Source organism: Podarcis liolepis (assembly GCF_965112155.1).
Source record: "Podarcis liolepis genome assembly, chromosome: 1".
Lineage (NCBI taxonomy): Eukaryota > Metazoa > Chordata > Lepidosauria > Squamata > Lacertidae > Podarcis > Podarcis liolepis.
Window position 1 is genome coordinate 102,754,196 of NC_139554.1, and position 12,569 is coordinate 102,766,764.

The window sequence follows — 12,569 nt, forward strand, 5'->3', positions numbered from 1 at the left end:
TATATATGTGTGTGTGTGTGTGTGTGTGTGTGTGTGTGTGTGCACGTTATGATGCAGAGAAGCACTCCAGCCAGTCTGAGGTGTATGATTCTCATGCATAGCTCAGTCTGAAACAGCCTTGTCAGTTAGCATTATGAAAGGACATCTTATTTTGCAAGACTTGACATTTCCTTAAGTATATTCTGTGATGGCTGTGTATGCAAAGTGACTTTCAGTACTGAGTGATTCTGCCATTCACACACACACACACACACACACACACACACACAATTAATAGGAACTCATCCTATCCCTCCTTGCTAATTTTGCATTTAGCTATTCCCAGCCCCCATTACCATGCCTTAAAGTTATTGCATGTTGTTATCAGCCATGGTGCTTCAGTTGTTTCCATTGCTCCTTACTGAGAAATTCTTGCCAGTTCTTTTATTAATGACCCATTACACTAGAAACAGATATCCTCTCTCTCTCTCTCTCTCTCTCTCTCTCTCTCTCTCTCTCTGTGTGTGTGTGTGTGTGTTGTGTTTGTGTGTGTCTGTGCAGGACAGAGGGAGGGAGGGAGAGAGTCAGTCCAGTAATTTTGGCTGCACCACCAGCAGCAAAGCAAAATGGTGCATTTTCTCCTTAAATGTATTCCAGAGAGGGCATCTAAAGGCCTAGACGCTGTTGATGTATTTCAAATGTGTGGTGCTAGCAGGGCATTTCCAAGCTATTATTCACTGATGGAAGTGATTTCCAGGCTGACAAAACACAATGTAGCTCACACATGGTGCATAATAAAGACCTCCCCCCCACACCCGCCTTCCCACTGCTTAAGATAAAAAATAAAAAATAAAAAGGCTACAATCCTCAGCTGATGCAAGTTGGAGTAGTTACATTGGAACAGCCAATTTAACACTTGCTGAACAGCTTGGCTGGCAGAATTTAATCTTGAAATAAATAAATAAACACACAGGCTCAGATTTGCATTTTCCCAACCATTCTCTTCTCCCACGACATTTTCCACAAGATTGCGCTCCAGGCTTTTTTCATTTTTCTCAAATGCTCAGCAATTTGCAAACCCTGTGTCACATACAGCACCCATGGTCAGTAGGATTCTGAGCAGGGGGAGAAACACAACATGACAGGGCCTAAGCCACCACCCTGGAAGGAAATGCTCCCAAGTAAGAATCCATAAGATTATAGCATTCAAAAATATTCACTTGCATCAGCACTTCAGCCATCTTAATTTTTATTGCAAGAATACTGCATAATGTTATAATATTATAATAATACTACTGAAAGTGGGACCTGTAACAAAGTGCTCCAGTGTGAAGTACTCCTGCTCAGGGGGCTAGGAAGACACCAGTAATTTTTAACGGGATAGTCTATTTCATTCCCTCTGTTCCTCCACGTCACCCATGGTCAGTCAGCATTTCATGGAACCTGAACATGTTCAGGCATCATCAGGCTATGCTGGATTCCCCCCATGCTTTGGGTTTCACCCCTAAAGTTTATGTTTCTGAAAACCATGGGATTCCTGCAAGCCTTTTTGGCACAGTACTAACCAATACCACCCTTCTGTGCATATGTTGGAGCCATTTTGGCTATATAAGGACAGGAACTTGTAGAACTGAGATCCTATTTTTGCATATACAGTGGTACCTCGGGTTAAGTACTTAATTCGTTCCGGAGGTCCATTCTTAGCCTGAAACCGTTCTTAACCTGAAGCACCACTTTAGCTAAAGGGGCCTCCCGCTGCTGCCGCACCGTCGGAGCACAATTTCTGTTCTCATCCTGCAGCAAAGTTCTTAACCTGAAGCACTATTTCTGGGTTAGCAGAGTCTGTAACCTGAAGCGTATTTAACCTGAAGCGTATGTAACCCGAGGTACCACTGTACTAAGGACAGAATGTCTAGCAAAAGAGAGAGTCACTGTGATGTAATGGCCAGAGTGCTAGACTAAGGGTGCAATCCTAAGAAACAGACCAAGGCCAAGTGGATACCAGCATGGTTAACAAGCAGGATCAAGGAGACTGTAATAGGAAAGAAGGCTTTCTTCAAAAAAAGGAGGGGAGGGGGGTAATTGTCCAAATGAGAAGAACACAAAATAAATACAGGCAGATAATAAGGGATGTGAAAAAAGAAGCACATCACTAAAATTATTAAGATCAATGATTTTTTTAAAAAAAATATTAATGTGTTAGTAACATTAGAAGCAACAGAGGCAGTTGGACCTTTGGATAACAAGGGAATCAAAGGAGTGCTAAATGAGGGGAAGGAGATGGGAGAGAAGCTCACTGAATTCTTTGCAACTGTCTTCACTGCACAAGGTGGATCCCTGTGCCTGAACTAACTTTCTGAGGAAAGCAGTTTGAGGAACACTAAGGCAAATGGTGGCCAAAGTTCTAGGTCGTACTGATAAACTAAAAATGGACAAAATACTGGGTCCTTATGGCAACTATCTGAGAGTTCTTAAAGAAGTCAAATGCAAAATTGCTAATCTTCTAACAAAAATGTCTAACTTGTCCTTGAGATCTGCCTCCAACACCTGAGGACCGGAAAGTGGCCCATGTGTAACTATTTTTTAAAAAATAAATCTAGGGGGATCCAGTTTTTAAAACACAACAACAACAAAACAAGCATAACATCTGTTCTGGCAACACTGGGAGATAGCATTATTTAAGATAGAATTACCAAGCATATAGAGGGAAAAGCCTTGCTGAAGAAGAATCAGCATGGCTTCTGCAATTCAGTGCAAGCAAATGTAAAGTAAAGCACATTGGGGGAAAGCCCCTTAACTTCATGTATACACATATGTATTCTAATGGCACATGAAATACTATGCACAACTCTAGTTGACACACCTCAAGAAGGACATTGTAGAGCTAGAAAAGGGCATCCAGTATCATCATTGGGCTGGAACAAGTGTCCTATGTGGACAGGATGCAACATTTTGAAGTTTTCAGTTTGGGAGGAGAAAGCATTACATATTTTACAGGTGAACTTCCTAGCACTTCTGAATCTGATTTGTTATTATCTCCAGGTTTCTTTCCTTTATTTCTATCAAGCATTGCTACAAGGAAGCCCTACAAAAATTTTGCCTTCTTCAGGCTTCTACATTGGCCTTTTTGATGACTGAGATAAGATTTTGATATAAGAGCTGGTCTTCAGAGAGGTTCCTAAGAGACACTGGGTTTATAACTGCGATCTATCATTCCATGTCAATGATAAAGAATACCCCACTCTAACGGAAAGTTTGAAACCTGTACACTCTATTTAATATGTGGTGAATGAAAGCAGAAGGGGAATTGTGAGTTCCATGATGAAAAAGAAATCAAGCTACCCCAAATTTCATATCAAGCTTCTTCCTTCGTCCTGACTTGCTTTAAATCTTACAGTGAGCCAGGCCAGAGAAAGATGCTTCGTAGGAAATTTGGGGTAGCTTTTTGGTTTCTTTTTTCATTTTGGAACAGAACAAGGGAATATGTTTCCAAGCACAAATCTTCTTTCCTTATTATAGTGTCCCAGAGATAGTTTATTTCTGATGAGTCCTATGACCTACATTTTGGCTGGAATGTTAATAGAAGCCATTATTAGATTTTCTATTACACTTCTAAGAGGTTGCACAGCGACTTGATTCCTGGTGAATAATATCTAATCAGCCTATTCCTTGTCTCAGTATTAAGTAGCCTGGTCCATTTATCCGTAATTCATGTATCCAGGCAATGCATTCATCATGCTAGGTTGGGCTGAAACCACAAAAGGATTAGCTGACTGTTTGGAATGGATTCATTCCAAATCTCCCTCCCTTGAATTCTCACTTGATTCAGCTTTAAGTGAATTTCTTGCTAAGACAGGCTGAGAGTCAGGATAGATTCGGCAGTCACCATCTTAACTACCTTTTCTCAAGGCCACTGGAAACATCCCAGTGCCAAAGAGGCCAGGGTTCCTGTATGCATGGCAAGCTACATCTGCTGCAATCCCCTCATCTCTACAACTATTAAAGGCATTGGAGCCCTGGTCTCTTTGGCAAGTTGGCTCATAGAACAGGTGTAAGGAACCTGTGGCACTCTTGACATTCCTGAATTACAACTCCCATCAGCTCTAGCAAGCATGGCCAATGGCCAGGGTTGATGGGAGTTGTTATTGAGCAACATCTGGAGGGCCAAAGGTGTCCCGCACCTGCCCTGGGGCAAGGCTGACAACCCAACCACACATCTGTCTCATGCATAATTATATCTCACCTGCAGTGGTTGTACTATCAGGGTGGGTCCAGTCTCTTCCATCCCCTGCCAGATCCTCCAAGTGTCCCTATTTCCCAGGGACAGTCCTGGATTTGCAGTCCCGGTTTCTGATTTGATCCCAGAATGTCCCGCTTTTCCTTAGGTAAAGGGTAAAGGGATCCCTGACCATTAGGTCCAGTCGTGAGCGACTCTGGGGTTGCGGCGCTCATCTCGCTTTATTGGCCGAGGGAGCCGCATACAGTTTCCGGGTCATGTGGCCAGCATGACTAAGCCGCTTCTGGTGAACCAGAGCAGCGCACGGGAACGCCGTTTACCTTCCCGCCAGAGCGGTACCTATTTATCTACTTGCACTTTGACATGCTTTCGAACTGCTAGGTTGGCAGGATCAGGGACCAAGCATCGGGCGCTCACCCCGTCGCGGGGATTCAAACTGCCAACCTTCTGATCGGCAAGTCCTAAGCTCTGTGGTTTAACCCACAGCGCCACCCACGTCCCTTCCACTTTTCTTTAGGACGTCCCTATTTTCACTGGAGAAGTGTTCTGTTTTCCTGTTGTGGAAGAGCGAATCCATGAATGGGATATTCAACAGCTGTACCTTGATGGGCTGGGGTTCTGTTGTAGGAATCTGCTACCCGAACACCACTTGCAGAAGCACCCTGCTGTCAGAAACAAGCCTCAGCAAAATCAAACACAGCCAGCCTGGAGAGCCCCACAAACACAGAAAAGGATGGCAATTGTTGCCCTGTAGGAGTCTACCAAGGGAGCATCCATGCTAAAGGCACAAAGCTTTGTACCACTTATACCTTATCCACTGAGATAAAGTAACTGAGGAGGCCTTCTTTCCCAAAGTGTTTGGCTGAAAGCGTGGGCTTTTCCTGTGTTACATGTCAGCAAACCCAATGCTTCCACCATTGACCAGCCATGAATTTATTCAGATTTGTTAATTATTTTCACACTTCTTGATGAGAAACGCTGTAAATGAGAGGGTTTTAAAAAAACAAAACAGGCCTGTTTCACCTAAATATAGCTGTGGTCTATACACTCACACATATATTTAAGGGAATATATTTTTTAGAATAGAGAAACTGTTCTTCAGGAAAAAAATCTTTCTAGGGCTAATCTGTAGGAGGCTGATGTAGATCCTGCCTCCTAACAGGGGGCTGATGACTTTCTGGTGGATTTTTGTCAAATGATCCAATGATTCGGACCATGCTGGAGATGAATTCCTCCCTTTATCAGTGCAGCTATGAAACGGCTCTAGTCTAATAGCTCTGGGTGAGGTATTAGTAGCACACCTCATCATTGCGCCTCTCATTTATCACCTAATTCAGCTTCCCATCATCACCGGCCTACATTAGTCATACAGCACTTTTCCTAGCCATTAATAGTCAATGGCTGGCTGGAGAAAAGAAAGAGGGTATCAAATGAATTTTATGATCTTTTCAAAGGATGAAATGATGTATGAGACAGTCTTAGTTCCTGGCTTACGGCTTTATTGTTAGTGGACGTATTGAATTATTTCATCCTTTCTCTTATCTGCTCTGCAAAGTACATGATTAATTTCAGACAGCAGCAGAAGCTCTCACACTTATTTATTATTATTATTATTATTATTATTATTATTATTATTATTATTATTATTTAAAAGCAAGCAATGTATAAGGAAACTTTGTTGCTACATATAACAGTTTCTACTGTATCAGCATATCCAGAGCAAACCTATCAAGCTTTCATGGGCTCCTTTGAGAGGAAGAGTGGGCTATAAATTTAAATAAATAAATAGGTTAAAAGGACCAGCTCTAAGGAGGGCAAAACTGAGCACCCGGGTAGCTTGGTGCTATTCATATGTGTTCAGAATTCGACCCAGTTTTCTCAGTCGGGCTTACTCTCTAGTAAAGTGAGGGTTGGATTGTGGCCTGCACGTCTCCTTTGAACTGCCAAGTCCTGCTGAGACTTACTAGATGGGCCAAACTACGCACAACATCAATTGCATGATTGCAACCTGAGCAGCCTTGAGACCACAGGTGTTGGGGAGGGATAGCTTCCCTGCCTAATTTGCAGTGCTAAGCTAGGGATGAAAAACCAGCAGCCCTCCATATATTGCTGGACTCCTATCAGCCTCAGGGATATGGGTGGCACTGTGGTCTAAAGCAGTGTTTCCCAACCACTGTTCCGCGGCACACTAGTGTGCCGCGAGATGTTGCCTGGTGTGCCGCGGGAAAAATTAAAAAATTTGAAAGATAGCTTCATATCCGGAGAGGCGGCCTTCAGGCGAGTTTTAATTTTAATTTTCCTTCTCCCACTTAATGCCCCACGCTCGCCCGAGCAGCTTGCAGTCCTCGGTAACCACGGCGACCCGAGGGAGGGGAGGGAACAGGGAAGTCGAGGGCTAGTGGCGCGAGCTTCGGAATAAGTGGGATCCGCGTGCGTGAGACCGAGATCGCGGGTAAGGAGCTCAGCCCTGGGCAGGAGGAAGCGGGGCCGCGCGTGCGGGCCACATCCCCACAGAGAGCGAGCCTCCCCCGGCCCACCACTCCGGGCAGGTCCACTCGCATGAGGGGGCGGCGATGGCGACGGCCGGCAGCTTGCCTGCAATGCCATCCCTCGAGCAGGCGAGGAGCCCGGAGGCTACCAGATGCGAGTCCTCTTTCCCACCCTGCTCGGGAGTCCAGAGCACTTGGTCGCATTCAGGATCTAGAGTGGGGAAGCGGGGCTTGTGTCTGGGCTGGACACATTGGGCTGCCTGTGCCACTCGACCTGCGGGGAGAAATCAGGGTGGGAGTCACGACCGTGAGGCAGGGCTGCCAAATGTGGCAGAAGAGGACACGGCCGTCGCACCTGTCCTTAGGTAGGAGCTTCTTCCGTGTCGACCTGCTGCCCTAAAGTCTTGGCTTTTTGGCGGTTGGCACAGAAGGAAGGCAAGGGGGAGGGGAAAAAATTGAAACTTACACTTTCGTGCGTCCCTCCCGTCGTGACGCTGCGCGCTGACGTCACGGGGCTGTAATGGTGGTGTGCCTCGAGATTTTTTTCATGAAACAAGTGTGCCTTTGCCCAAAAGAGGTTGGGAAACACTGGTCTAAAGTACTGAGCCTCTTGGGCTTGACAATCAGAAGGTCTGTGGTTCGAATCCCTGCGATGAAGTGAGCTCCTGTTGCTCTGTTCCAGCTCCTGCCAACCTAGCAGTTCGAAAGCACATCAGTGCAAGTAAATAAATAGGTACCATTGCTGCAGGAAGGTAAACGGTGTTTCATGCGCTCTGGCTTCTGTCACGGTGTCCCCTTGTGCCAGAAGCTGTTTAGTCATGCTAGCCACATGACCTGGAAAAGCTGTCTGCAGACAAACACTGGCTCCCTCAGCCTGAAGCGAGATGAGTGCTGCAACCCCATAGTTGCCTTTGACTGGACTTAAACATCCAGGGGTCCTTTACCTTTACCGATCAGCCCCATCCAACAAGGGCAGTGGTTAGGGATAATGTGAGTTATAATCCAACATCTGAAATGTCACATGTTCCCCATTGCTGAGCTAAACCTATGTAGCAAAAAGGATTTATGAGTCCCAGTGTGCCTTTAAATGAAGTGCTAAGCAACAAAAGGCAATTAATGGGACCTCAAAGAAGTCAGCCAATTTGAAAGAAAGGTGGGGTGGATTAGGACCTGGACAGGTACAGAGGCTGTAATAGATGATGGGGCAGGACTCAGGGAGACAGCCATCAGTGGGTGGTATCATAGGTGCTTGTGATCTTCCCCACAGGCATCTGTCTGGCCAAAACTGAAGACAAATGTCTACTAGATGTACCTTTGGACTGATCCAGCAAAGAAACAAAGGGACATTGAGTGGGTGTGTAAGGAGGCTGCATCCTAAACACAATGGTCTTTCTTAGCTTTGGAAAGGGAAGAAGAAAAAGAAAAGGATTCAGACTGCAAGGAGAATTCTATACCCCTAGCACAATTTTCCAAGTTTTTGCAAAGGACATGGCTAAGCCATTCTGTTCTTTCCAGGATTGCACAAGAATCCTGGAAGCAGTTGAGGTTCCTGCTTTCAAAATAAAGATGTTCTGCCAAGTGCTTCTTTCCCCCTTTCCTAAAAATAGATTTTCCAGAAATTAACCAGGCAGTCCAGCGGCAGGGTGCATGGGGATAAACTAACAGAGTTTATACTTCAGGTAAGCCTCGTAGTAGAGAAATAAATTTTAAAAAGCCACATTTGACACTAGCCTTGCTTCATTCACCAGCTGAATGAAAGCATTTCTGGGTTTTTCAACTTGTTTATTTTGTTTTAAGAAATTCATTTCTTCATCTGCTGCTTCAGTCATCTGTAACCACTAGGAGATTTTGAGAGCAGTTTAGCCAAATCAGCAACATCAAAAAACAGTTGGATAATTTCAGGAAGTTGAAATATCTATATTGTTGTTATTGTCATCATAACATGTTCTATGTGAGGCCTCTTTAAAATGTGTTTTATTTGTGTTTATACTTCTTGTTTCAGCTTTAGTCTGTGATTTAGTTTTAATGCCATGTTGTTTGCTTTTTAGACTATACACTATTATTTTTGAAACAGTAAGCCCTTTATAAACACTTTTAAATAAATAAATGACTCCTATTCCCCTTGTAATAATTCCCAGCATTCCCTAGGAAGTGGGATTGACTTAAACTACTCAGAATTGTAGCTCTGTGAGGGAAATAGGGGCCTCTTAACAATTCTCAGCTCTCTTAACAAACAACGTTTCTCAGAATTCTTTGGGGGAAGCTGTGACTATTCAAAGTGTTATGTGTCTTTAAAAGTTTCATGCAGATGGGGCCTTCCTCCTAAGTAACTTTTGCATAAGCACAGCATCTTTAAAACTTTAACACCAAATTTTTGTGTGAACTAGTTGAAGAAGCAATAGGGTTCTCTCCCTCTCCCTGCAATCTTCCCCTGCCAGCTTCCAAGCCTTCTGCATCCTCCTGTAAATTTTCACATGTTCCCTCTTTCCCCTCAGGCAAAATTACACTTCCTCCTGCCCTTTAAATGTCTCCATTTGGCCAATTTCTCCTGTTAGGGGCCATCTAGATGAAAAGTTAGCACTTTGTCTTTCAGTGCACAGGGACCTTTAAGCACAACTTACCAGCATGGTGTGTATGCATGTGATCCAGATTGGGACCAGATCATTGGAGTTATATATATGCTATTTAGTGCTATGGAAGCTTGTTTTTTCAAAGCCTACCTGGATAGTATGGGGGTGTGGAGAGAAGTGACACTTTTTGAATTGTGTGGGGGTGGAGGAAAGGTTAAAACTTCCCTTCCTGAATGATGCGTTCCCAACAAAAACTGTCCCCACACCTATATATAAAAATTTAAAACCATGATGTGCTTGGGAGAGATTAACTTAGTGCCCCATGTAGTTAAGCCTGATAATACAACACATAGGTAAAGGGTAAAGGGACCCCTGACCATTAGGTCCAGTCGTGACCGACTCTGGGGTTGCGGCGCTCATCTTGCTTTATTGGCCAAGGGAGCTGGCGTACAGCTTCCGGGTCATGTGGCCAGCATGACTAAGCTGCTTCTGGCGAACCAGAGCAGCACACGGAAATGCCGTTTACCTTCCCGCTGGAGCGGTACCTATTTATCTACTTGCACTTTGACATGCTTTTGAACTGCTAGGTTGGCAGGAGCAGGGACCAAGCAACAGGAGCTCACCCCGTCATGGGGATTCGAACCACCTACCTTCTGCTTGGCAAGCCCTAGACTCTGTGGTTTAACCCACAGCACCACATACAGATACTCAAAAGTCAGGGAAAGAGTTGATTAACAAGTTGAAAGTGGCCACGTTTGGCTCCAGTGCCCACACTGGGATTCAAGAGGAAGGTTTACCAAAACGCTCCCCACCATTTGATCAAATAGACTCTTCTAGCAGCAGGGTGTTGTGTGCTGACTTAGCTAGAGGCATCCTGTGATCAGTAAGTGAAACAACGTCTGACCAGCTGTGCTTACCTGTCAGCTGCAGTCCCATTATAAATGGTTGCTATTTATTTAGTACAATGCAGCTGCTCTACCTGACACAGCATCTGGCATCGGAGGCTGTTGCCGCTGTAACCATGCCAGCCCACAATACTGCATTGGCAAGATATCCTGGCAAAACACTCAACCACTGAATAATCTAGGAGTTTGTTTAATACTACTGTACCCAGAAGAATTAGGCTGTACATTTCTGATGCCAGCTGCTTCCTTAAAAGTAAAGTCTATTGAAATCTGCAGAATTAACCCCCAACAGTTGATCTCTCTCTCTTTCTCCTGTAATTCGGAGCCATTGAATTAAAATATAGAAATTAGAAAGGCTTTATTAAGTCTAGTTTCAACATTCTCCGTCCAGCATCATAGCAAACTAGAAGACTCAGTCATTTCTCTGCATGGGGCATTTTCAGTGGATTCTGTAACAATATCCTACTGCAGCATACAGGCGTAAATCCATAGCATTTCAGACAAATTAACTAGGTAAAGTCCACTGTACAATGCATTTAAATACGGTATAATCCAGGCCAGAAGAAATGGCTCACCAGTTGGGGTGGAGTCATTTTTTAGCTTCCTGGCAGGTGGATCACTGTGGCTTACCACAAGAGGAATGATGTGGTGGGAAAGATGGTGTGGCATAAACCTGCTGGAATGGGGGCTGGCCCACCTAGCAAGCCACGTTTGATTCACACCTAGAGGGCTAGGTTTTGATGCTTGATGTTTTGCTTGAGGAATTCACTCATAGGTTCCAATCAAGGAGTTTGCCAGCAGTTCTTGAACGTAGATCAGTGCAGCTACCACACAACCTATGTCTCTACTACTGTGTGGACTCAAGGTGGTTGAGTATCTTCCCTATTATGTATCTAATTGTTTACTGATACGAAGTATTCAATATATCTTGCTGATCTGTTGTTGTCGTTTTAAAAAAGGTACCAATTGAGCAAAGTCCAAAGATAGCTTTTGTTTTTGTTTTGTAATAAGGATCTCACAATATTGAGTTGCTACCTTCTCAAGAACATTATCCAAATGTTATGAATCAAATGTAAATATTATACTGCAGAAGCTTGGTTGTTTCAGTTAGTTTTATTTTTTGCATGTTTTCTTTGTTACAGTTAATAACTACTTTTAAAAAAAGTAAAATAGAAAGTGGTATGATGGAATGATAGGCATCTAACTGGGTTGAGTGAAATTTAGCAATTATTCCATTTCCTGGATCGACTGCCAGGTTTTAATTAAGCCGGCAGTCAATGCTTGATAAATTTTTGTTTCATTTCTCACCTTATTCATTCTACAATGTCCACCTCCCTGTTTTATATTGTTATGACCGGTAGTTATAAGCAATGAATCGGTACTGAACACTTTCATGCTATGCAGCAAGGTATAAACACAAATAATGAATAAAAGACTCTAGCTGAATCAATACATTGATTGAGCAAGTAAGAGCAAGGGATGTAGAAAAGGTGATGCATGAAACTGAGATGTACAGCTACAGATGCCAATCTTTCTAAAAATCTTTCAGTTCTGCAGCAAATCCTGGTGTAGAGTTTATTCCCTTTGTCTTTGCACCCCTATATAATGTAACTTTTGCAAGGTCAGCTTTAATAATCATCCCAAACTACTTGCATGTTTCTGTTGAGAATGAATGGGCTCCGGTTGTGCCCTTCTGCTCATGGAAGGTGCTTCAATTCATGGGTACAGGAGGAAATGAGATTAAAAGGCAATTGGGCTGGATCCGGCCACTGGGCCTTAGCTTGCCTACCCATGCTATAGGCGTATACGGTTATAACTTGTGATTATATATGGGAATGCAGGCTTTCATAATGTATTTTGGGGGGTCTGTGGGGAAAGAAATAGGAATGAAATGAAATGAAAATGGAATAGTAAAGAGGTGGCATTTATTTCAGCACTTTGTACATTTTATCATAGCTAATGATTTATCGGCAAGAGCCTTCCTAAAACCTGGATGCGGGTGCTAATTGAAATTGATTTAAACTAATGTCTTGAGCAGGGCTTTTTTCAGCGGGAACTCGCCAGAACGGAGTTCTGGCACCTCTCGCCTGGCCACCATTGCCATTACAGTGGTACCTCAGGTTAAGTACATAATTCGTTCCAGAGGTCCGTACTTAACCTGAAACTGTACTTAACCTGAAGCACCACTTTAGCTAATGGGGCCTCCTGCTGCTGTTCTCATCCTGAAGCAAAGTTCTTAACCTGAAGCACTATTTCTGGGTTAGCCGAGTCTGTAACCTGAAGCGTATGTAAACCTGAGGTACCACTGTATAAGAAAAGGGAGATGCTCATGGTGAGTTCCGGCACCTTGTTTTCTAGACAAATAGCACAGGTCCTGAATATGTTTACA